The sequence below is a fragment of the Hyla sarda genome, chromosome 1 (assembly GCF_029499605.1).
Source record: "Hyla sarda isolate aHylSar1 chromosome 1, aHylSar1.hap1, whole genome shotgun sequence".
Taxonomy (NCBI): Eukaryota; Metazoa; Chordata; class Amphibia; order Anura; family Hylidae; genus Hyla; species Hyla sarda.
In genome coordinates, this window is record NC_079189.1 from 382,102,415 (window position 1) to 382,126,501 (window position 24,087).

The 24,087-nt window shown below is 44.2% G+C and overlaps 1 protein-coding gene across 9 annotated transcripts in view; it reads left to right on the forward strand.

Annotated features, from left to right (window-relative positions):
- The window catches only part of AOPEP (aminopeptidase O (putative)), a 697,195-nt gene that overhangs the window by 278,370 nt on the left and 394,738 nt on the right, over nucleotides 1-24,087 (forward strand). The window lies entirely within an intron of this gene.

Genomic DNA, 24,087 nt, shown 5'->3' on the forward strand with positions numbered 1-24,087 from the left:
GAGCTTTAAGATTTAAAGGGCAAGTACGCTCATTAGTGTAATCCAGCTGTGGCTCATTTATAAATTCCTCCACCCTCCTCAGTTTCCTGCCAGATCTTTGTTGCCTTGAGCCTCAGAGAAAGCATTCCTGTTATTGCCTTGCCGTGTATCTGATCTCTTGCTTTGTGACTCGACCTTGCTCCTCTGCCACCTGCCTACTGACCTCCTGCTACATCTAGACTACACTACTTTGCCACCTTCCCTGACCTTCTGCTATCCAGACTACGAGCTGCCTTATCCCTCCTGTGCCTCGCATCTCCACAGTCGCCTGTGTGGTCAAGCTGTGCCAGGGGTAGCGACCTGGGTGTCGCCTGCAGCAGCAAGTCCATACCGCATTGTGGCAGGCTCTGGTGAAAACCAGCGGCCCCTTAGACTCCGCTCCCTGGTACGATCCGAGTCATCTGCCACACAGGTCCAGCGGATCGACATCCACCGGGGTTCCTGTCTTCAGAAACGTGAGTGTTACAGTAAGATTCGGCCATGGATCCCGCTGAGGTCCCCCTGCCTGAAGTTGCGGATCTTCCCTCCGTTGTGGTACGTCAGTAGCAGTTGGCTCGACAGGTGCAGCAATTTTCTCAACTTTCAGCCATGATGCAGCAGCTTTTGGCCTTGCAACAGCAACAGGTTCCACATTCCAGCCCACTCCCACTTCCAGCTCCTGTAGTGTCTTCTGGCTCCCAGCTGCGCCTGCCTTTGCCTTCCAAGTATGATGGGGATTCCAAGTCGTGCAGAGGCTTTGTTATACAGTGCTCCTTGCACTTGTAGTTTATGTCTGAACTGTTTCCGATGGAACGTAGTAAGGTGGCCTTTGTCATTAGTCTACTGTCCGGAAAAGCCCTGGCTTGGGCTACACCCCTTTGGGACCGTGGTGATCCAGTATCCTCCAATTTTCCGGCTTTCTTGGCAGATTTTCGCAGTGTCTATGAGGAACCCGCACGTGCCTCTTCAGCTGAGACGGCGTTGCGGAACCTCTGTCAAGGGAATTCTACCGTTGGTGACTGTGCAGTTCAATTCAGCATTCTAGCCTCTGAACTTGCCTGGAATGATGAGATCTTGTGTGCTACATTCAAAAAAGGAATGTCAAGCAGGATTAAAGATGCCCTTTGGCTACGTGGGAGAGGCATCCTTGGGTGTGAATACTACCTCTCCACGCTTAACTATTTCTGTACAAGCATTTTTGGATTCTGGATCAGTGGGTGACTTTATTGATGCGGCTTTAGTCCACAAGTATCATCTTCCCCTTACTCTGCTTGCCAAGCCCTTGTTCATCTCCTCTGTTAATGGACAAAATCCGGACTGTGGGGTTCACTTCCATACTGAATCTCTTGTCATGCAAGTGGGTGTATTGCATAAAGAAAAGATTTAATTCTATGTTCTGCACACTGTACTTCTGAGAATCTTCTTGGTCTTCCTTGGCTGCAACGCCATTCCCCGCAACTGGATTGGAGAACTGGAGAAATAAGTCAAAATTTTTGCGTAAAGTTGTTTCTTTTCTTCCTCCTTTATCTGGCCTGCTGCCACCTTACTAATATTTTGCTGACGTTTTCTGCAAGAAATTGGCTGAATCTCTTCCTCCACATAGTCCTTACGACTGCCCCATTGATCTTCTGCCTGGTACCACGCCTCCTCGTGGAAGGATATACCCTCTATCAGTTCCTGAGACCAAGGCCATGGCTGAGTATATCCAGGAAAATCTCCAAAAGGGATTTATCTGTAAGTCCTCTTCTCCTGCTGGAGCAGGTTTCTTCTTTGTAGGGAAGAAGGATGGCTCACTCTGTCCATGCATTGACCACAGGGGACTTAACAAAATCACGGTCAAGAACCGTTACCCTCTACCTCTTATCTCAGAACTTTTTGACCGTCCACGTGGTGCCAAGATCTTCTCCAAGTTACACGGTGACTTACACGGTGCATATAACCTCATTCGTATCCACAAGGAAGATGAATGGAAAACGGCCTTCAATACTCGTGGCAGACATTTTGAGTATCTTGTAATGCCTTTTGGTCTCTGCAATGCTCCAGCCGTTTTTCAAGAGTTTGTCAATGACATCTTCCGTGATCTTCTCTACACCTGTGTTGTAGTATACCTAGATGACATCCTGATCTTCTCTTCCAACCTAGAGGAGCATTGTACTCATGTTCGTTTGGTTCTTCAGCGAGTACGGAAGAATCATCTCTACGCCAAACTGGAGAAATGCCTATTCGAGAAAGCTAGTCTTCTGTTTCTTGGCTACATTGTCTCTCATCAGGGCCTGCAGATGGATCCAGATAAGTTGTCTGCAGTATTGGATTGGCCTCGTCCTTCGGGCCTTCATGCTATTCAATGCATTCTGCGATTCGCTAACTACTATCCTCTGTTTATCCCACATTTTTCATCCTTGGTTGCTCCTATTGTGGCTCTCACTAAGATGACATCTAATCCTAAATCTTAGCCTCAAGAGGCTGAAGAGGCCTTCTCCCGTTTAAAGTCTGGGTTTGCCTCTGCTCCCGTGCTAATAAGACCTGATCCGAAGAGGCCCTTTGCTTTAGAGGTTGATGCCTCATCTATTGGAGCGGGTGCCATTCTCACTCAGAAAAACGCCAAGGGCAAGAGTGTAACGTGGGTTCTTCTCAAAGACATTCTCTCCTGTTGAGAGGAATTACTCCATTGGAGATCGTGAACTCCTCGCTATCAAGCTAGCTTTGGAGGAATGGCGACATTTATTGGAAGGTTCTTCTTATCTGGTCAGCATCTACTCCGACCATAAGAATCTTCTATACCTTCAGTCTACTCAGCGTTTGAACCCGGCCAGCCAAGATGGTCACTGTTCTTTTCTAGGTTCAACTTCTTCATTCACTTCTGTCGAGCAGACAAGAACATCAGGGCTGATGCTCTCTCCAGGTCCTCTGACGTCATTGGTTTGGACTCCACGCCTAGGCATATTATTCCTCCTGACCATTTGATTCCTGCCATTCCTGTCGAGATTCAGCAAGTTCCTTCGGGAAAATCCTTTGTGCCCACCAGATTGACACGCAAGGTTCTGAAATGGGTTCATTCTTCCTTGACAGCAGGACATCCTGGAATACTTAAGACTCTACTTCTTATTTCCTGGCACTACTGGTGGCCCAATCTTGAACATGATGTTTCTGATTTTGTTCGGTCTTTGTGAAACATGTGCCCGTGATAAAACTCCTCGACAGAGATCTGTAGGACTCATACAGCCTTTACCCATTCCAAAGACTCCCTGGTCCCATATCGCCATGGATTTCATCACCGATTTGCCATCTTCTCATAATAACACTGTCATCTGGGTCGTTGTAGATCGGTTTTCCAAGATGGCTCATTTCATTCCTCTACCAGGTCTTCCTTCTGCCCCGCAGCTGGCGAATTACTTCTTGGTGCATGACTTTCGTTTACGTGGTCTTCCTGAGCACATCGTTTCGGTTCGAGGTGTGCAGTTTGTCTCTAAGTTCTGGCGAGCCCTTTGTAACTGTCTGGACATCAATCTGGACTTCTCCTCGGCCTACCACCCTCAGTCCAACGGTCAGGTGGAGAGGGTTAAACAAATCCTTGAGACTTATCTTCGGCATTAAGTTTCAGCTCGCCTAGATGATTGGGTTGACCTTCTTCCCTGGGTTAAATTCTCATATAATCATAAGGATTCCGAGTCCACGAGGTCGTCTCGCCTCGGCTTCTCTGCTCCGGCGCACGCACGCCCTAGGGGACGGGGACACGTGTGCCGGAGCAGAGAAGCAGAGGCGGAGGTAGGAGAAACACCCAGAGAGTGATGGACTGGGGCTACAGCAGGTAAGGGGACCATGCGCTCGCGGGCCAGCGTGTGCACGTGTCCCCATCCCCTAGGGCGCACACATCCCGGTGCTTTTAGATTTAAAGGGCGAGTACGCTTATTAGTGTAATCCACCTTTGGCTCATTTATAAATTCCTCCACCCTCCTCCGTTTCCTGCCGGATCTTTGTTGCTTTGAGTCTGAGAGAAAGCATTCCTGTTATTACCTTGCCATATATCTGATCTCTTGCTTTGTGACTCAACCTTGTTCCTCTGCCGCCTGCCTACTGACCTCCTGCTACGTCTAAACTACGCTACTTTGCCACCTGCCCTGACCTTCTGCTATCCAGACTACGAGCTGCCTTATCCCTCCTGTGCCTCGCATCTCCTCAGCCGCCTGTGTGGTCGAGCCGTGCCAGGGGTAGCGACCTGGGTGTCGTCTGCATCCACTGGGTGTCGCCTGCATCCATGATTCACATCCACCGGGGTTCCTGTCGTCAGAAACCTGAGTGTCACAACTAGATTAGGGATCGGCCAATATCGATTTTTTAGGGCCGATACCGATAATCTGTGACCTTTCAGGCCGATAGCCGATACAGTGGTGATCAAAAGTTTGGGCACCCCAGGTAAAAAATTGTATTAATGTGCATAAAGAAGCCAAGGAAAGATGGAAAAATCTCCAAAAGGCATCAAATTACAGATTAGACATTCTTATATGATGTCAACAAAAGTTAGATTTTATTTCCATCATTTACACTTTCACAATAACAGGGGAAAAAAATGGCATCTGCAAAAGTTTGGGCACCCTGCAGAGTTAATATCTTGTACTGCCCCCTTTGGCAAGTATCACAGCTTGTAAACGTTTTTTGTAGCCAGCCAAAAGTCTTTCAATTCTTGTTTGAGGTATCTTTGCCCATTCTTCCTTACAAAAGTCTTCCAGTTCTTTGAGATTTCTGGGCTGTCTGTCACGCACTGCTCTTTTAAGGTCTATCCATAGAAGTTAGCATCATAAATTTGCTGAAATTTTATTGAATCCATTTTTCCTTCTACTCGTGAGATATTCCCTGTACCACTGGCTGCAATAAAACCCCAAAGCATGATTGATCCACCCCCAGTCTTAACAGTTGGACAGAGGTTATTTTCATTAAATTCTGTTCCCCTTCTTCTCCAAACGACTCATTCTGGCCAAAAATTTCTATTTTAACCTCATCGGTCCACAGAACTTGTTTCCAAAATGCATCAGGCTTGTCTATATGTTCATTTGCAAAGTTCAAACGCTGATTTTTGTGGTGAGGACGTAGAAGAAATTTTCTTGTGATGACTCTTCCATTTGTACAAGTATCTCTTTATAGTGGAATAGTGTACCACAACTCCAGTGTCTGCCAGATCTTTCTGGAGGGATTGTGCAGTCAAATGTGGGTTTGAATTGGTTTTCTCACAATCCTGTGAGCTGTTCTGTCTGATATTTTTTTTTCATTCTGTTTTGCTATCTTCTTATAGCCTTCTCCAGCTTTGTGAGCGTCAACTATTTTCAGTTTCAGATTTCTAGACCACTGCTTAGAAGAACAAATGGTGCTGATTGTTGGGGCAAGGTCAGATGAGTCTGGGCATTTAAAACCTTTGACATTCACATCACCTGGTCTTCCCAGATGATGATTGAGAACAAGCCATGACACTGGCAGGTCTCAGCATTGCAAAGGGGGCAGGGCATGCTATAAATTCTGCAGGGTGCCCAAACTTTTGCAGATGCCATTTTTTTGTTTTCTGTTATTTTGAAAGTGTAAATGATGGAAATGAAATCTACTTTTTGTTGACATATCATAAGAATGTCTAATCTGTAATTTGATGCCTTTTGGAGATTTTTCCATCTTTCCTTGGTTTCTTTATGCACATGAATACAAATTTTTACCCGGGGTTCCCAAACTTTTGATCCCCACTGTAACTTATACCGATATTCCGGTATAAGTTATTGGCTATTCTCCCCCCCCCCCCCCGCTGCTGCAGATCAATGATATAAAGTGGGCACTTTAAATCAATGAACTGCAGCGGGTTTTGCGGGGCCAAAGACCGCCGCCACCTCCTGCTTCTCTCCCCCTGCCTGTCCTGGGGTCCTCCCTAGTCCAACCACCACCACCGCTGCCCCATTGCCTCCCCCATCCCCGGTTTTATAATTACCGGAGTCCGCGCTACTTCTGGCTCCGGCGGCATCCTGAGCTGTCACTGTGCGCACTGACGGTGACATCATGTTGAGGACGTCACCCGTCATTGCGCTGCGCAGCATGTTGCAGGACGTCGCAGGAGCCAGAAGTAGCGTGGACCCCAGGAACAGGTAATTATAAAAGCGGGGATGGAGGAGGCAATGGGGTGGCGGCGGTCTCTGGCTGGGGAGGTGGGACGGGGGGCGGGGCATTATCAGCATATCGGCAAGGTAATTGCCGATACCGATAATGTCAAAAATGATGAATATCGGCCGATAATATCGGCCAAACCGATAATCGGTTGATCCCTAAGCTAGATAGTGATTTAAATACCCAATTGTTTCAACTACAAGAAACAGAAAATTTAAACAAGTTAGCAAAACATAAGAATATATGGATAAAAGAAGTAAATTGAAGCACATATACAAAGATTTTGCAAAGCATTTTTATAATTACAAACTTTGTTTCTAAATCAGTAATACAATATATTTCTCTCTGTAGCAAACACTTTTTATTTAACTCATTAATAATATTAACAGGAATCTCCTCAACAATCCGCCAGGAAATATTGATGGAACATGAAAACTATCTTTGCTCAACATATTATTTTTATCGGCTGAGACTGTATAAAAGCAGTATTAAAGCCTCTCTCTCTTGCGGACCTTCATGTCCAGGAAGTGTATTACCTCCACACCATAAGTCAAGGAAATTTTTTATAGTATTATAACTTTTGTGCAAACGCTCAGGCAGCTCTGTTGAGTACTTGGACAGGAGGAATAATACTGTAAAAAAAATTCTTTGACTCATGATGCTTAGGTAATACACTTCCTAGGCATAGTGTTGCAAAGACAGAGAGATGCTTTAATACTACTCTGTATAGAAACCCAACTGCATAGCTTCCCTTATAAAAATCATCCACCTTCTCGAAAGGTGAATAATATTCACCCATTCTGGCTTAATTCTGAGGGTCTATAAGTGTGGTTATCCAGTACTTATGTCCTTCCTTCAAGTGTGCAATATGTCTGTCATTGTGCAAGCAACAAATCATAGAGCTTGCCATCCTTGGCAGCTATTTTGAGGGCCCAGATTGTTCTGCCTCTGTCTCATACTGCCAAGGTTGATCATCATGGTCCTTGTTGTCATCAACACTGTCACCTTGTGTAGGTTTCTTCTCCCCTGTCCCAGAAGATGGACAGATTCCATCTCCAAATCCTCCTTTTAGGTTGCACTTATTCTTCTCATCCAACCCTTCCTCAAAAAGAACATTCATACTGTTGCCAGCCAGATGTGAACCTTCCTCTATCCATCCTTGCTAAATCATTACCTTCTGAAATATCACTGGCATAACATCACTAATTTCACTGTTGTCTTTTGTCTTTGCGGACAGTGTCCATGTGCCTACTTAGAGGTGTAGTTCCTATACTCGTACCCTCTTCACGACTTGCCTTATGTTTGCAGAGTTTGCACAGGGCCACATTTTCTGCATCAGTAAGGTAGAAAAGTATTTTAAATGGCAGCATACCAGACAGATACACCACTATCTGACTTTGCCCTCCCCTGAAAGTTCTTTTTCTCATGCCTACAGATGCAGAAGCGTTGCTGTCACCGGCTCCAGATCAGACTCGCAGGACTATGTCTGGTACATTTAACAGGTGTTCTGGCTAGAGATGAGCGAACTTACAGTAAATTTGATTCATCACAAACTTCTCGGCTCGGCAGTTGATGACTTTTCCTGCATAAATTAGTTCAGCTTTCAAGTGCTCCGGTGGGCTGGAAAAGGTGGATACAGTCCTAGGAGACTCTTTCCTAGGAATGTATCCACCTTTTCCAGCCCACCGGAGCACCTGAAGGCTGAACTAATTTACGCAGGATAAGTCATCAACTGCCGAACCGAGAAGTTCGTGACAAATCGAATTTACTGTAAGTTCGCACATCTCTAGTTCTGGCCCTACCTTTGCTATGCTCTTCTTCGCTGACAGCAGCACTAACCCCTGCTCTAAACATACATATATGCTCACCCTGAGCATATACACCATGTTGCCTTTCACACTTACCACCACCAGTGCTATGCGGAGCCACTGCTTCTTTAAAATTTTGAAAACATTTTTACCGTGTCAGTTCTATTGCATACTGTGCAAACCCCAGGGTAAGTGATGTGAGACTGTGCTGCAAGGTTAAAACAAATAAAAAAACTTTTTTTGAATATCAATTTTGAAAAAAAAAAAAACATTTTTAAAGTGTCAATGCTAGTGTACTCCAGGGAAATTCTTATTTGTGATGTGAGTCAGAAGGTGAGTCTGGGCTAAAAGGTTCTTAAATATTTGTTCTGTGCCTACCTCTGCTATGCTCTTCCTCGCTGACAGTAGCACTACCCACCTGCTCTGAACATGTTGCCTCCTGGTCACCTGATTCCTACTGCCTTTCCTAAACTACATCATCATCAAACTGATCCTCATCGTCCCCAACACTTCTCTGAGCATAAACTTCTGAAGTCTGATCATGAGCTCTTTGCTCTTTGATACACCATGATACAGGGTTGAGCTTTCCTCTACCCCTTCCTCTGCCAACAATTCTTTTAGGTGACATTTTTTATATTCAAAAAGATTTGGAGCATATATTTTGGAGGTAGTCAAGTGGAGGATAAACTGCCAGTCAACTGTCATCCTCAATGCTCTTATGTGTATTTATGTTAAACCCAGGTAGAAATACAATATGTTTCATAAAATCCAAAACTTGGCCTAAAATGTTTATTCCACATTCAAAATGCTTTTAATGCATAGTTATGTTATAATACAGGTTAGCCCACTGTTTTGCTTAGCTTGCTAGCTATTGTAATGTGAAAGCTTTGATGAGCTTGTTTTCCAGTCAGACTGCTAGTATTTGTAGTGCACCAACCACACACAGTAATCCACGTGACAGGAGGTCACTGTCTGAGGTAAGCCTACTGCTTAATGCTTTACTCAGCTTGTAATGTGATAGCATTTATGGGTTATCACCAACTGAACACAGTAATGCAGGGGACAGGAGGTTACTGTTTTAGTTCAGCCCACTGCTCAGTGCTTCAGCTTGCATTCACATTCTATTGGATTTGTTAAGCCTTTATGAGATCAGTAGATCCTGCTCTCTCTCTCACTCTCTCTCTCTCCAAGATGGTGGGCGTAGTGTAGTGCATAGTACTTTATCAGCCTCTTAAACCCGCCCTTTTGCTGTCTCCTAATTGGCCTGGGATCTGTAGGTCGCATAAATGCACGCAGTGGATAACTCGGGGTCATGTGATCCTGCTGGTAGCTGCAATGTATGTTGGGCTACCCTGACATCATCTCAGTGCTCCTAGTACTTCCTCCATTCATTCAGATGCCAAAATACCATGTGTTCCTCATTCCTTCTGCTACTATAACCACTGTTGCCAGGCTTGCGCAGGCTGAACCTGGCGAAGTTCAGAAGCTGGATTAGCCGCTGTCATCCCAAAGTTCTGAGCAAGACCAGGTTTGCAGGGTTCGGCTCGCTCATCTCTAGTCAGAGAAGACATTGGCCCTCATTTACTATTGCAAACCCGACATGTTTTGTCAGGTTGTGCGCCAGATTCTGTCGCATTGCGCCAGAAATTCTGTCTGCGCCAGAATTTGTGCCAGAATTTAAAAAGCCCCGACTAATTATGCTTAGAAAATCAGAAAAAGGGGCGTGGCCTCCGAAAAGGGATGTGTTCCCGACATTTTCACAAAAAGACAACATATTTACTAAGGTTTCCACATAAAATGTGGTGGATTTGAGCTGAGGAAAACCCTACAGATCAGAGCATGTGTAAAAAAAGCAAAGTGTAGGGAAAGTGGAAAATGTAGGGAAACCTTAGTAAATACTGTGGAAAGTAAATTGTAGGGAATTAAAACCCACAAAGAAACCTACACTCCACTCTTAGTAAATGAGGGCCATTGTCCCTGAAAAGGACTGACAGAAATTTCTTGCCACACATCAAAATGGGACACGTGTTTTCCATGCACACACAGCAATTATATCATCAAAGGAGATGTCTTATATCAACCCACAAAAGGCCATAAAATAATGGTGAAAGGTTTTCATACTTGCTGAAGAACATTTCTTCATAATATATGTAATGCTTTAATAAAGCGTATATTGGACAAACCTAAAGGTTTATAGAAAAATGTGTTTGTCTGAACATAAATCTATGATTACATAATATGAGCAATGTACCCAAGGTGTAGATAATTTAAAAAAAAGGAGATTCTTGATAGGAGACTATGTGGCATGACATTTTGCTGAATATAGTTATTCTGTAATGTATATGAGACGGCAGATAAATGATTAATAGAAATAATTTACAAATCTGTTTAACTTTCTGGCACCAGTTGATTTAAGAAAACATTTTTTCCACCTGAGTACTCCTTTAACCCCTTGGGGACGGAGCCCATTATGATCCTAAGGACGGGAGCATTTTTTGCAAATCTGACCACTGTCACTTTAAGCATTAATAACTTTGGGATGCTTTTACTTATAAATTTGATTCCGAGATTGTTTTTTCGTGACATATTCTACTTTGTTAGTGGTAAATTTTTGTCGATACTTTTGTCATTTCTTGGTGAAAAATTTAAAAATTTCATGAAAATTTTGAAAATTTAGCATTTTTCTAACTTTGAAGCTCTCTGCTTGTAAGGAAAATAGAGATTCCAAATAAATTATATATTGATTCACATATACAATATGTCTACTTTATGTTTGCATCATAACATTGACATGTTTTTACTTTTGGAAAACATCAGAGGGCTTCAAATTCAGCAGCAATTTTCCAATTTTTGGCAACATTTTCAAAATCTGAATTTTTCAGGGACCAGTTCAGGTTTGAAGTGGATTTGAAGGGTCTTCTGGTTAGAAATACCCCATAAATGACCCCATTATAAAAACTGCACCCCTCAAAGTATTCAAAATGACATTCAGTAAGTGTGTTAACCCTTTAGGTGTTTCACAGGAATAGCAGCAAAGTGAAGGAGAAAATTCAAAATCTTCATTTTTTACACTCTTTTTGCATGTTCTAGTAGACCCAGTTTTTGAATTTTTACAAGGGGTAAAAGAAAAAAAAATCCTCTCAAAATTTGTAACCCAATTTCTCTCGAGTAAGGAAATACCTCATATGTGTATGTCAAGTGCTCTGTGGGTGCACTAGAGGGCTCAGAAGCGAAGGAGCAACAATGGGATTTTGGAGAGTGAGTTTTTCTGAAATGTTTTTTGGGGGGCATGTCCCATTTAGGAAGCCCCTATGGTGCCAGGACAGCAAACCCCCCCTCCCCCACATCGCACACTATTATGGAAACTACACCCCTCAAGGAACGTAACAAGAGGTACGGTGAGCCTTAAAGGGGTTTTCCAGGCAAAAACTTTTTTTTATATATCAACTGGCTTCGGAAGGTTAAACAGATTAGTAAATTACTTCTATTAAAAAATCTTAATCCTTCCAATAGTTGTTAGCTTCTGAAGTTGAGTTGCTGTTTTCTGTCTAACTGCTTTCTGATGACTCACGTCCTGGGAGCTGTCCAGCTCCTATGGGGATATTCTCCCATCATGCAAGGGATATTCTCCCATCATGCACAGCTCCCGTGACGTGACATCATCATTGAGCAGTTAGAAAACTTCAGAAGCTAATAACTTAGTAATTTACAAATCTGTTTAACTTTCCGGAGCCAGTTGATATATGTAAAAAAGTTTTTGCCTGGAATACCCCTTTAACACCACACAGGTGTTTGACAACTTTTTGTTAAAGTCAGATGTGTAAATGAAAAAAACATTTTTTTTCACTAAAATGCTGGTTTTTCCCCAAATTTAACTTTTTTTACAAGGGGTAATAGGAGAAAATGCCCCCCAAAATTTGTAACCCAATTTCGTCTGAGTATGGAAATACCCCATGTTTGGACGTCAAGTGCACTGCGAGCGAACTACAATGCTCAGAAGAGAAGGAGCGTCATTGAGCTTTTAGGGAGATAATTTGTTTGGAATGGAAGTCGGGGGCCATGTATGTTTACATAGCACCGCCCCCCCCCCCCCCCCCCGTGGTGCCAGAACATTGGACCCCCCACATGTGACCCCATTTTGGAAACTATACCCCTCACGGAATGTACTAAGGGGTACAGTGAGCATTTACACCCTACTGGCGTTTGACAGATCTTTGGAACAGTGGGCTGTGCAAACAATAAAATTACATTTTTCATTTTCACTGACCACTGTTCCAAAAATCTGTCAGACACCTGTGGGGCGTTAATGCTCACTGTACCCCTTGTTACATTCCGTGAGGGGTGTAGCTTCCAAAATGGGGTCACATATGGGTATTTATTTTTTCGGGTTTATGTCAGAACCGCTGTAAAATCAGCCACCCCTGGGCAAATCACCAATTTAGGCCTCAAATGTACATGGTGCACTCTCACTCCTGAGCCTTGTTGTGCGCTCGCAGAGCATTTTCCGCCCACATATGGGGTATTTCCATACTCAGGAGAAATTGCGTTACAAATTTTGGGGGTCTTTTTTTCCTTTTACTTCTTGTGAAAATAAATAGTGAAGGGCAACACCTGGATGTTAGTGTAAAAAAATTTTTTTCTACACTAACAGGCTGGTGTAGACCCCAACTTTTCCTTTTCATAAGGGGTAAAAGGAGAAAAAGCCCCCCAAAATTTGTAGTGCAATTTCTCTTGAGTACGGAAATACCCCATATGTGGCCCTAAACTGTTTCCTTGAAATACGACAGGGCTCCGAAGTGAGAGAGCACCATGCGCATTGGAGGACTAAATTAGGGATTGCATAGGGGTGGACATAGGGGTATTCTACGCCAGTGATTCCCAAACAGGGTGCCTCCAGCTGTTGCTAAACTCCCAGCATGCCTGGACAGTCAGTGGCTGTCCAGAAATGCTGGGAGTTGTTGTATTGCAACAGCTGGAGGCTCCGTTTTGGAAACCCTGCCGTACAATATGTTTTTAATTTTTATTGGGGGGGGGGGGGGGACAGTGTAAGGGGGTGTATATGTAGTGTTTTACTCTTTATTAGGTGTTAGTGTAGTGTTTTTAGGGTACATTCACACCGGTGGGTTACGGTGAGTTTGCCGCTAGGAATTTGCGCTGCGGCGAAAAATTTGCCGCAGCTCATACTTGAAGCAGGAAACTTACTGTAAACCCGCAAACCTCCAGCTGTTTCAAAACTGCAATTCCCAGCATGTACTGACAGACCGTGCATGCTGGGAGTTGTAGTTTTACAACAGCTGGAGGCACACTGGTTGGAAAACCTTCAGTTAGGTTCTGTTACCTAACTCAGTATTTTCCAACCAGTGTGCATCCAGCTGTTGCAAAACTACAACTCCCAGCATGCACGGTCTGTCAGTACATGCTGGGAGTTGTAGTTTTGCAACAGCTGGAGGCACACTGGTTGGAAAACCTTCAGTTAGGTTCTGTTACCTAACTCAGTATTTTCCAACCAGTGTGCCTCCAGCTGTTGCAAAACTACAATTCCCAGCATGTACTGATCACAGAAGGGCATGCTGGGAGATGTAGTTATGCAACAGCTGGAGGTACGCAACTACAACTCCCAGCATGCCGAGACAGTTGTTTGCTGTTTGGGCATGCTGCGATTTGCAGTTTTGCAACATCTGGAGTGCTACAATTTAGAGACCACTGAACAGTGATCTCCAAACTGTGGACCTCCAGATGTTGCAAAACTACAACTCCCAGCATGCCCAGACAGCAAACAGCTGTGTGGGCATGCTAGGAGTTGTAGTTTTGCAAGATCTAGAGGGTAGTATAGAGATCACTGTGCAGTGGTCTCTAAACTGTAGACCTCCAGCAGTTGCAAAACTACAAATCCCAGCATGCCCACACAGCAAACAGCTGTCTGGGCATGCTGTGAGTTGTAGTTTTGCAACATCTGGAGGGCTACAGTCTAGAGACCACTATAGTGGTCTCAGACTGTAGCCCTCTAGATGTTGCTAGGCAACTCACCGGCTTCCGTCGCATCCAGGGAGCCGTCCTCTTCTGCCGCACGCCGCCTGCAGATCTCCGTCACCGCCCGCCGATCACCATCGCTCCGCTGCCTCCGGACGGGTAAGTGATCTTCGGCGCCGCTCCTCTTCATTTTCCCCGTTTTGGCCCGCCTATTGTGGGTGGGCAGGACGGGGAAAATGAAAGTAACGCGCCCCCGATCTGCTATTGGTGGTCGCGTCTAGACCACCAATAGCAGGGATAGGAGGGGTGGCACCCGTGCCACCTCACTCCTATCGCTTCAGGGGGATCGTGGGTGTCTTAGACACCCGCGATCCCCCTTATATTCCAGGTCACCATAGACCCGTAATGACCCGGAATCGGCGCAAATCGCAAGTGTGAATTCGCTTGCGATTTGCGCCATTCGCAGACATGGGGGTTTGCACGGGGTGCCTGCTGATAGATATTCCTACGGGCGTATGGATACGCCCTTCGTCCTTAAGTACCAGGACGCAAGGGTGTATGCATACGCCCTTCGTCCCCAACAGGTTAAGGTTTTGTGCTACAATAAGCACAATTCAAGTTTCCTCCCATCAATCTGCCCATAATAAGAACTGGATGAGACAGTATATTATAACGTTATATGTACATTTGTAATATACATTGGTTAAAAAGTGTGTATATGTTTGGGTGCTTGTCCCTGCAGCTATTGCCTGTGTCTCTTTGCAGAGACAAAATACAGGAAGTGTGGGCACTACAAGCTGGGCTCTGTGCACTGAGGACAAGCTGGGCTCTGTGCACTGAGGACAAGCAGGGCTCTGTGCACTGAGGACAAGCAGGGCTCTGTGCACTGAGGACAAGCAGGGCTCTGTGCACTGAGGACAAGCAGGGCTCTGTACACTGAGGACAAGCAGGGCTCTGTACACTGAGGACAAGCAGGGCTCTGTGCACTGAGGACAAGCAGGGCTCTGCACTGAGGACAAGCAGGGCTCTGTGCACTGAGGAAAAGCAGGGCTCTGTACACTAAGGACAAGCAGGGCTCTGTACACTGAGGACAAGCAGGGCTCTGTACACTGAGGACAAGCAGGGCTCTGTACACTGAGGACAAGCAGGGCTCTGTACACTGAGGACAAGCAGGGCTCTATACATCGACGACAAGCAGGGCTCTGTGCACTGAGGACAAGCAGGGCTCTGTACACTGAGGAAAAGCAGGGCTCTGTACACTGAGGACAAGCAGGGCTCTGTACACTGAGGACAAGCAGGGCTCTGTACACTGAGGACAAGCAGGGCTCTGTACACTGAGGACAAGCAGGGCTCTGTACACTGAGGACAAGCAAGGCTTTGTGCAACCCAGGAGCCTGCATAATGCTCTACTTGTCCCGCCCACACATGTATTTCGTCTCCACTCACAGACAATAGCTGCAGGGACATTTTTACACCCAAAAAATATACACATTTTTTTAACCAGTGTGTATTGCAAATATACATATAGGGGGTGATTTTATATATTATATTTTTTAAATCATCCTGACAGTTTTTTCTCAGGTTTGCAAATTTGTGATGAAAGAAAAAACAAAAAACAACCAACTCTCCATTTTAAGAAGGAAACCGAAAAAGTGGTGTGGGTCTAGAAAAAGGGGCATGTTCCTGAATTTTTGGAAAATCCCAACTTATTTACTAATGTTTCTACATAAAATGTGGTGGATTTCAACAGCTCAGAGCAGTTGTAAATAAGAAAATTGTAGGGAAAATTAGTAAATACCATGGAAAAATAATGACGGGGAAAAAGCCTCACAAAGAAAACTACACTACTCTCTTATTAAAAATCAGGGCCATAATTTTATAATCTGCATTATATAAAAAGTTTTTGTAAACGACAGGTACACTGTAACAGGAGTCTATAGCCCAGATTTATCAAACTGTGTGAGAGATAAAGTGGAGTGATTTTTCCACAACAACCAATCACAGCTCAGCTTTCACTTTACCAGAGCTCTTTAGCTGAGATGTGATTGGTCGCTGTGGGAAAATCTCTCCACTTTTTCTCACACAGTTTGATAAATCTGGGCCTATATGTGCAATGCAATAGTTTATAACACTTTTTTTTTTTGTTTGTTTTTTACTACCTATTACTGAAAATGTACTGTCCTTTAGGTCTCACATCTTCAGGTTTGGGACATTTTTATGGCAAACTACACACACCTAAGGGCTAAAGTAAAGTTTCCACTACAACTATTTGCAGAATTACTTACTAACTTACTAATAATGGAAGAGAACAGACACAGGGCACTGGCACTTTTGAAAATAAAGGACAATACAGGAGCTGATTTCCTTATCATATTTAAGAGTTGACCAATGTATGCTCAAGTACAAAGCTCTTTCTTTTTGATCCAGGGCAAAGTGTAATATAAGAGGCTGGTAACAAAATAATTATTGCAGCATAAAGCAGAAGGGGGACGATGTTGGATCTGTTTGTGACTCAACTGTACTATTTATATGTTTTTAGGAACTTGCCAGAACACACAAGCCCTTGTCGTTTTGTAATGGAATTTCATTTGTCTGTGGGAATACTGAATCACAGCTATATTAGTAAAATAACATGTTTTGATATTTCATGGTCTATATTTCAACTTGGAATCATTGGTATCTGACTCACTTAATGTACTGTCATTCTTTGGATCTAGGGCAGATCCATCTTTTTTGCCATCCCACTGTTTTGGCATTGGAAGCAAAGTTGTTAGGTTCTTATTGAATCGAAATGAATATTCGTCTCTCTAACAATTCACTGTTTGAAACTACCGACTTTGAAAGGTTTTTTTTTTCTTCCCGTTTGTATGATGTAATGTATTACTGCTCTTATAACTTACTACCTGTGTCGGTCTGCTTTCAGTTAGTAAAACACATTATCCAACTCTTACCTAATTGTATATTAGTTATATATACTGTTCACTTAGATTAAAGGATATTTTGCAATTCATGAGTGCATTAAAGCAAATGCCCTTACACTTAAATCCATACATTATGCATTTCATGTAAGAAACAAAAAGTAAATATCGTTTGACCCAAAATTAGAACTTCCTTAACAGCTTAAATTTAATGGTTAGGCTTTCATATTGAAAGATATTACTTCACATTTATCCTTTTTGTGTATTTTACGTAGTTTACTAAAAAAGTGTTTATTTATTGCCATCTAAACTCAAAACACGCACCTGCCAGAAGTTACATAATAAGGCTGGGTTCACACTACGGTTTACGGTTCCCGAATATGGCTGGGAGGAGGGGTGGGCGGGGCTTAATCGCGGCGCCCGCACTCAGCCGTATACGGGAACCGTAGTTAATGTATGTCTATGAGCCGACCGGAGTGAACCGCAGCCTCCGGTCGACCCGACTGCAGGCAAAAACGTGGTCGACCACGTTTTTGCCTGCGGTCGGGAAACTGCATACGGCCGAAAAAGCAGCCGACCGGAGGCTGCGGTTCACTCCGGTCGGCTCATAGACATACCGTATATACTCGAGTATAAGCCGAGTTTTTCAGCACGATTTTTCGTGCTGAAAACACCCCCCTCGGCTTATACTCGAGTGAACTCTCCACCCGCAGTGGTCTTCAACCTGCGGACCTCCAGAGGTTTCAAAACTACAACTCCCAGCAAGCCCGGGCAGACATCGGCTGTCCGGGCTTGCTGGGAGTTGTAGTTTTGAAACCTCCGGAGGTCCGCAGGTTGAAGACCACTGCGGCCTTCGACATCATCCAGCCCCCTCTCACCCCCCTTTAGTTCTGTACAGTACTCACCTCCGCTCGGCGCTGGTCCGGTCCTGCAGGGCTGTCCGGAGAGGAGGTGGTCCGGTGGGATAGTGGTTCCGGGCTGCTATCTTCACCGGGGAGGCCTCTTCTAAGCGCTTCGGGCCCGGCCTCAGAATAGTCACGTTGCCTTGACAACGACGCAGAGGTGCGTTCATTGCCAACGTACTTCTGCGTCATTGTCAAGGCAACGCCTCTATTCCGGTCCGGAAGCGCGGAGAAGAGGCGCCCCCGGTGAAGATAGCAGCCCGGAACCACTATCCCACCGGACCACCTCCTCACCGGACAGTCCTGCAGGACCGGACCAGCGCCGAGCGGAGGTGAGTACTCAGAACTAAAGGGGGGTGAGAGGGGGCTGGATGATGTTGAAGGCCGCAGTGGTCTTCAACCTGCGGACTTCCGGAGGTTTCAAAACTACAACTCCCAGCAAGCCCGGACAGCCGATGGCTGCCCGGGCTTGCTGGGAGTTGTAGTTTTGAAACCTCTGGAGGTCCGCAGGTTGAAGACCACTGAGGGCGGATGATAAGAGGATGATGAAGGGGGGGTGTGGGATGATGAAGGGGGGGTGTGGGATGATGACAAGAGGATGATGAATGGGGGTGGGGATGATGACAAGGGGATGATGAAGGGGGGATGTGTGGGATGATGACAAGGGGATGATGAAGGGGGGATGTGTGGGATGATGACAAGGGCATGATGAAGGGGGGATGTGTGGGATGATGACAAGGGGATGTGTGGGATGATGACAAGGGGATGATGAAGAGGGGATGATGAAGGGGAGATGTGTGGGATGATGACAAGGGGATGATGACAGGCAGCGGTGATGATGATGAGGATGTTAATGACGGGTCTGGATGATGACGGGGGTCTGGATGATGACAGGGGGGGGATGATGTATTTCCCACCCTAGGCTTATACTCGAGTCAATAACTTTTCCTGGGATTTTGGGTTGAAATTAGGGGTCTCGGCTTATACTCGGGTCGGCTTATACTCGAGTATATACGGTACATTAACTATGGTTCCCAAATACGGCTGAGTGCGGGCGTAGCGATTAAGCCCGGCCCAGCCCTCCTCCCAGCCGTATACGGGAACCGTAGTTACAAACCGTAGTGTGAACCCAGCCTAACACAGCGGAAAAAAAGACACAGTGGCAGCTTTATGTGTAGAGGAAGAGTGGTGCAGTTACCCATAGCAACCAGTTAAATTGCTTCATATTTTTTTTCAGAGGTTTTTTTAAAAATAACAGAAGCAATCTGATTTGCTTTGCACTCTGGTTGCTATTAGCAACTACACCCCTCTTCCTCTACACAGGTTTTGATAAATCTCCTCCATAGGAGTAGTCTGGTCTTTGGTCTGGTTGTTAGGATAAGTCATGAGAGCTCAGGTCTGAATAACCATAAGACTGGTCTTGAATCTGAGTAATTTCAGGGGCTTTTTTGAGTTGTAAATAACTTTTAGGAGTCTGTTCTCGGGTCTAACTAAATTTAAGGGAACTGGTTTGGGGTCAGGATGAGTTTAGTGGTCTGGTGTAAGGTCTGAATGAGTTCAGAAGTCTAAGACCATGTTCACATGTCAGAATTTCTGTGTCAGCATTGAGATTCCGCTGCAGCAGAGTTCTGTAGAATTTCCGTGCCCGTTGAGTGATGGCAGAATTTCCGTGCCATATGTTTCCGGCATTAAAATTGCATTTTCTGTGCCTGCACATGTGGTCCCAGCATCGCCATATTCTCTGCAGACATTCCGTTGTGTGAACATAGCCTAAAGGTCTCGATTTTGAGGTCCTCTCTGAATATTATAGTTTGGCTCACTGTATACCAGGTTTTACTTGGCAGTTTGACAACTTTTGGTGCAGATGTGCCAAAAATACTCCTAAGATGGGCCAGATTTTACAGATTTCATGGCTTTAAAAGTCTAAACTTGGCGTTATTTATTCAGAAATAAGGTGTGGCAGACAAGTTGTACAGGCATTTTTTTGGGCATTTAACACATGCAGCAAAACAGAAAAAATACCTGAACATTTGGGCACTTACTAAACATAAGAACATTTCTTAAATGGCCACTGTGAGATACAAAACCTTTTGATATGTTGTAAAGCATGCAAAACAAATAGGTTTTGCAATTCCTTTATGAGAAATTTTTCAGTATTTCATACTGAAAAAGCCAGTCAAACAAAGGCCCCCCCTGCCTATTTGGACACATACTAGTCCTGCTGTGTCCATGCATCCTCACCTATGTCATGAACATATTTCCTTGATTGACAGCTGTGAGTGCAGGCTCACAACTGGAGGAAAAATCCTCCCACTGTCAGCTTGTGTCCGGCTACTGTCAGTGAGGACAAGCTGGGAGTTGTAGTTTTGGTAATGCTAGGGTAGATGTGAGCAGACAGCATACTGAGGGAGGGGGCGGAGACCTGCACATTGAGGCCACGCCCCCTCCCTTTGAGAGGAATTCAGACTAGTGAGCTAAATTAAAAGTGTAATAAAAAAATAAATAAAGGTGCTAGACACATAAAAATTAGATGTACATGGTCAGGATTAGTTACTGAGTGATATATTTAAAAAAAAAAATTTGTTGGATCTGACGGGTACACTTCAAGCTATTTCACAGTGGCTATTCCTGGTATTTTTTAGCTTGTCCAATACAGCCAAGCAACAATGTGGTAGCTGAACGTTCATTATCCCCTCTCAACCAGCTGACCAGCAGGAGTTGTTCTCCCACAAATCTTATATTAGATAAAACATCCATAAACCCCCGACAACCCACCCTTTTCCAACCATTCCACTATCCCATGAAAATCCATTCCCAAAACAACGCACTTTTCCTATTTTCCACCGCTTAATAATTTGGATAAAATATACATTCCTTATAGTTTTTTTCAGCTGTGTACTTACAGCATGCACGATAAGCATTGCATTCTTAGCATTTAGAGGTGGTCATAGAACATTGGCTTTAGGAATGATAGAGTAAACCTTTTTTTTTTTTTTTTTTCATGCCTGTATGAATAGGACTAATATTGTGTGCCAAATGTAAAACAATGAAAGGTGAAGTACATCTGCCGGTTGTTACCATCTTTACAGAGTACCTGTCATCAAAAAAATATGACCACCTGGAGTCTCCCTACATGTCTCGTTCGCACGTCTCTCATAGAGTTCGGACTCATGTCGGCCTGGCATGAGTCCGAACTCTCAGTGCAGCCGGGACACTGACAAGCAAGCACAGTGCAGCTCCCATTCATTTTATAGTATTGTTAGTGCTGTTTTCAGTTTTTTTTTTTTGTTTAGTAAATAAATATACCTATTATGGCTTTGTAGACCCACCATTGTTGTTAGTTAGTCCTGCAGGCGACGGCAGCTCTGATCTTCCTGCTCTCTATATGGCACATGCAGTGCCAAACAGAGAGGAGGAGACACCGGAGCTGCCGGCTGTGCTGTCTGCAGAGCCTCTATGCGCGCTCCCGTGAGGGATCGCAGCATAGAGGAAGAAGGGGGGGGGGGAGGAAGTGAGCCCAGGCAGGCTATAGCTGACATCACGCCTGCCGGGCCACTCCCCCTTCCTCTATCACAGACGGCAAAGGAGTGAGCCACCAAGCAGGGACAGATTAACCCCTTAAGGACATGCGACTTAAATGTACGGCGCTGCATAGCACCTCTTAGCGCACAGCGCCGTACATTTACGGCACGGCTTTGATACGAGCGCAGGAGCTGTACTTGCTCAATTCCCGGCTGGTCCTGGCCGCTGTCAGCTGCCGCTGACCTACCGGTAATGGCGGACATCAGCAATTGCGCTGATGTCTGTCATTAACCCCTCAGGTGCCGTGATCAATACAGATCATGGCATCTGCGGCAGTGCGGCACTTATAATAGCTGATCTGATCCCCGCTGCATTGCCGCAGGTATCATATCAGCCAAGATGGCGGACGGAGGTCCCCTCCGTCCATCTCCCGGGGTCTTCTGCACTGATCTGCCTTCCAGCAGACCAGAGCAGAAGATCACCAATAATACTGATCAGTGCTATGCCCTATGCATAGCACTGAACAGTATTAGCAATCTAATGATTGCTATAAATAGTCCCCTATGGGTACTAAAAAAAGTGTTAAATAAATGTAAAAAAAAGTTTTTAAAGAAAGTAAAAAAAAAATTGAAAAATCCCCTCCCCAATAAAGTTTTAAATCACCCTTTCTCCCCATATTAATGCATAAAAAAATGATACATTATAAACATATTTGTTATCGTTGCATGTGTAAATGTCCGAACTATAAAAAATATAATGTTAATGATCCCCTCCAGTGAACGGCGTAAACGTAAAAAAAAAAAAAAAATGCAAAAATTTCACATCAAACTGCAAAAAATTTAATAAAAAGCGATGAAAAAGTCACATATATGCAAATCTGGTACCAAACAAAAAATCACGGCACAAAAAATTAGCTCTCACCCATCCCTGAATACAGAAAAATAAGAAAGTTAGAGGTGGTCAAAATAGGGCAATTTTAAACATACTGATTTTGTAAAAAAAAAAAAAAAGTTTGAGATTTTTTAAAAGTAGTACGATAATGGAAAAGTATGTAACCGTGGGTATCATTTTAATTGTATTGACCCAGAGAATAAAGAAAACATGTATTTTTTACCGTAAAGTGTACAGCACGAAAACAACAAAAAAAAACAAATTTGCTAAATTATGATTTTCGTTGAAATTTTCTTAAACAAACATTTTTGGGGGGGGTTTACCATACATTTTAGGGTAAATGAGTGATTTCATTACAAAGTACAACTGGTCACACAAAAAAAACAGCCCTCATATGGGTCTGGGAATGGAAATATAAAAGAGTTATGAATTTTAGAAGAGGAAAAAACAAAAACAATAAAATTGGCTGCGTACTTAAAGGGGTACTTTGGTGAGAAACTTTTTTTTTTTTTTTAAATCAACTGGTGCCAGAAAGTTAAACAGATTTGTAAATTACTTCTATTAAAAAAATGTTAATCCTTCCTGCTGAATACTACAGTGGAAATTATTTTCTTTTTGAAACACAGAGCTATCTGCTAACATCACTAGCACAGTGCTCTCTGCTGACATCTCTGTCCATTTTAGGAACTGTCCAGAACAGCATATGTTTGCTATGGGGATTTACTTTTACTCTGGGCAGTTCTTAAACTGGAGAGAGATGTCAGCAGAGAGCACTGTGCTCATGATGTCAGCAGACAGCTCTGTGTTTCAAACGGAAAAGAATTTCCGCTGTAGTATTCAGCAGCTAATAAGTACAGGAAGGATTAAGATTTTTTAATAGAAGTAATTTACAAATCTGTTTAACTTTCTGGCAACAGTTGATTTAAAAAAAAAAAAAAATAAGTTTTTCACCGGAGTACCCCTTTAAGGTGAAAATGGGTCCTTAAGGGGTTAAGGTAGGAAGAGGGTGTTTAAAAAACAAACAAAAAAAAACGGATGTGTGTCAGAAAGAGTCAGGGACAGATGGGGGGGGGGGGGAGAGGTGAATTAGGGACAGTTTAGTTCATGATAGGTACTCTTTAAAGGGGTACTCCGGTGCTTAAACATCTTATCCCCTATCCAAAGGATAGGGGATAAGATGCCTGATCGCCAGAGTCCCGCCGCTGGGGACCCCCGTGATCTTGCACGTGGCACCCCGTTTGTAATCAGTGCCCGGAGCGTGTTCGCTGATTACCGGCAACCGCAGGGCCGGGGGCGTGTGACGTCACACCTCCACCCCCGTGTGACGTCACGCTCCTTCCCTCAATGCAAGCCGACGGGAGGGGGCATGACAGCTATCACACCCCCTCCCGTAGGCTTGCATTGAGGGGCGGAGCGTGACGTCACACGGGGGAGGAGGTGTGACGTCACACGCCCCCGGCCCTGCGGTTGCCGGTAATCAGCGAACACGCTCCGGGCACTGATTACAAACAGGGTGCAGCGTGCATGATCCCGGGGGTCCCCAGCGGCGGGACTCCCGCGATCAGGTATCTTATCCCCTATCCTTTGGATAGGGGATAAGATGTTTAAGCACCGGAGTACCCCTTTAAACTCGTGTTATCTGAGAGTATGTCACACTACTAACCCACATTTAGCAATAACATGGAAATACTCTATTCTTTCTCCCTTTTAACTAACAAATTGTTTCCATTATACACTGCCATGGTATTGTGTTCTATAAATACAAGATGTTGTATTTTTGTCTCTGGTTTTAATTGTAATGGCAGGAAATGTAGATTTAAGTGATTATATTTGAACAAAGGGGCAGAAATATCATCATACATTTTGTAAGAAACTTTTAAAAAGTTATCTTAATTAAATTCAGAGTACTGTATGTAACTATAA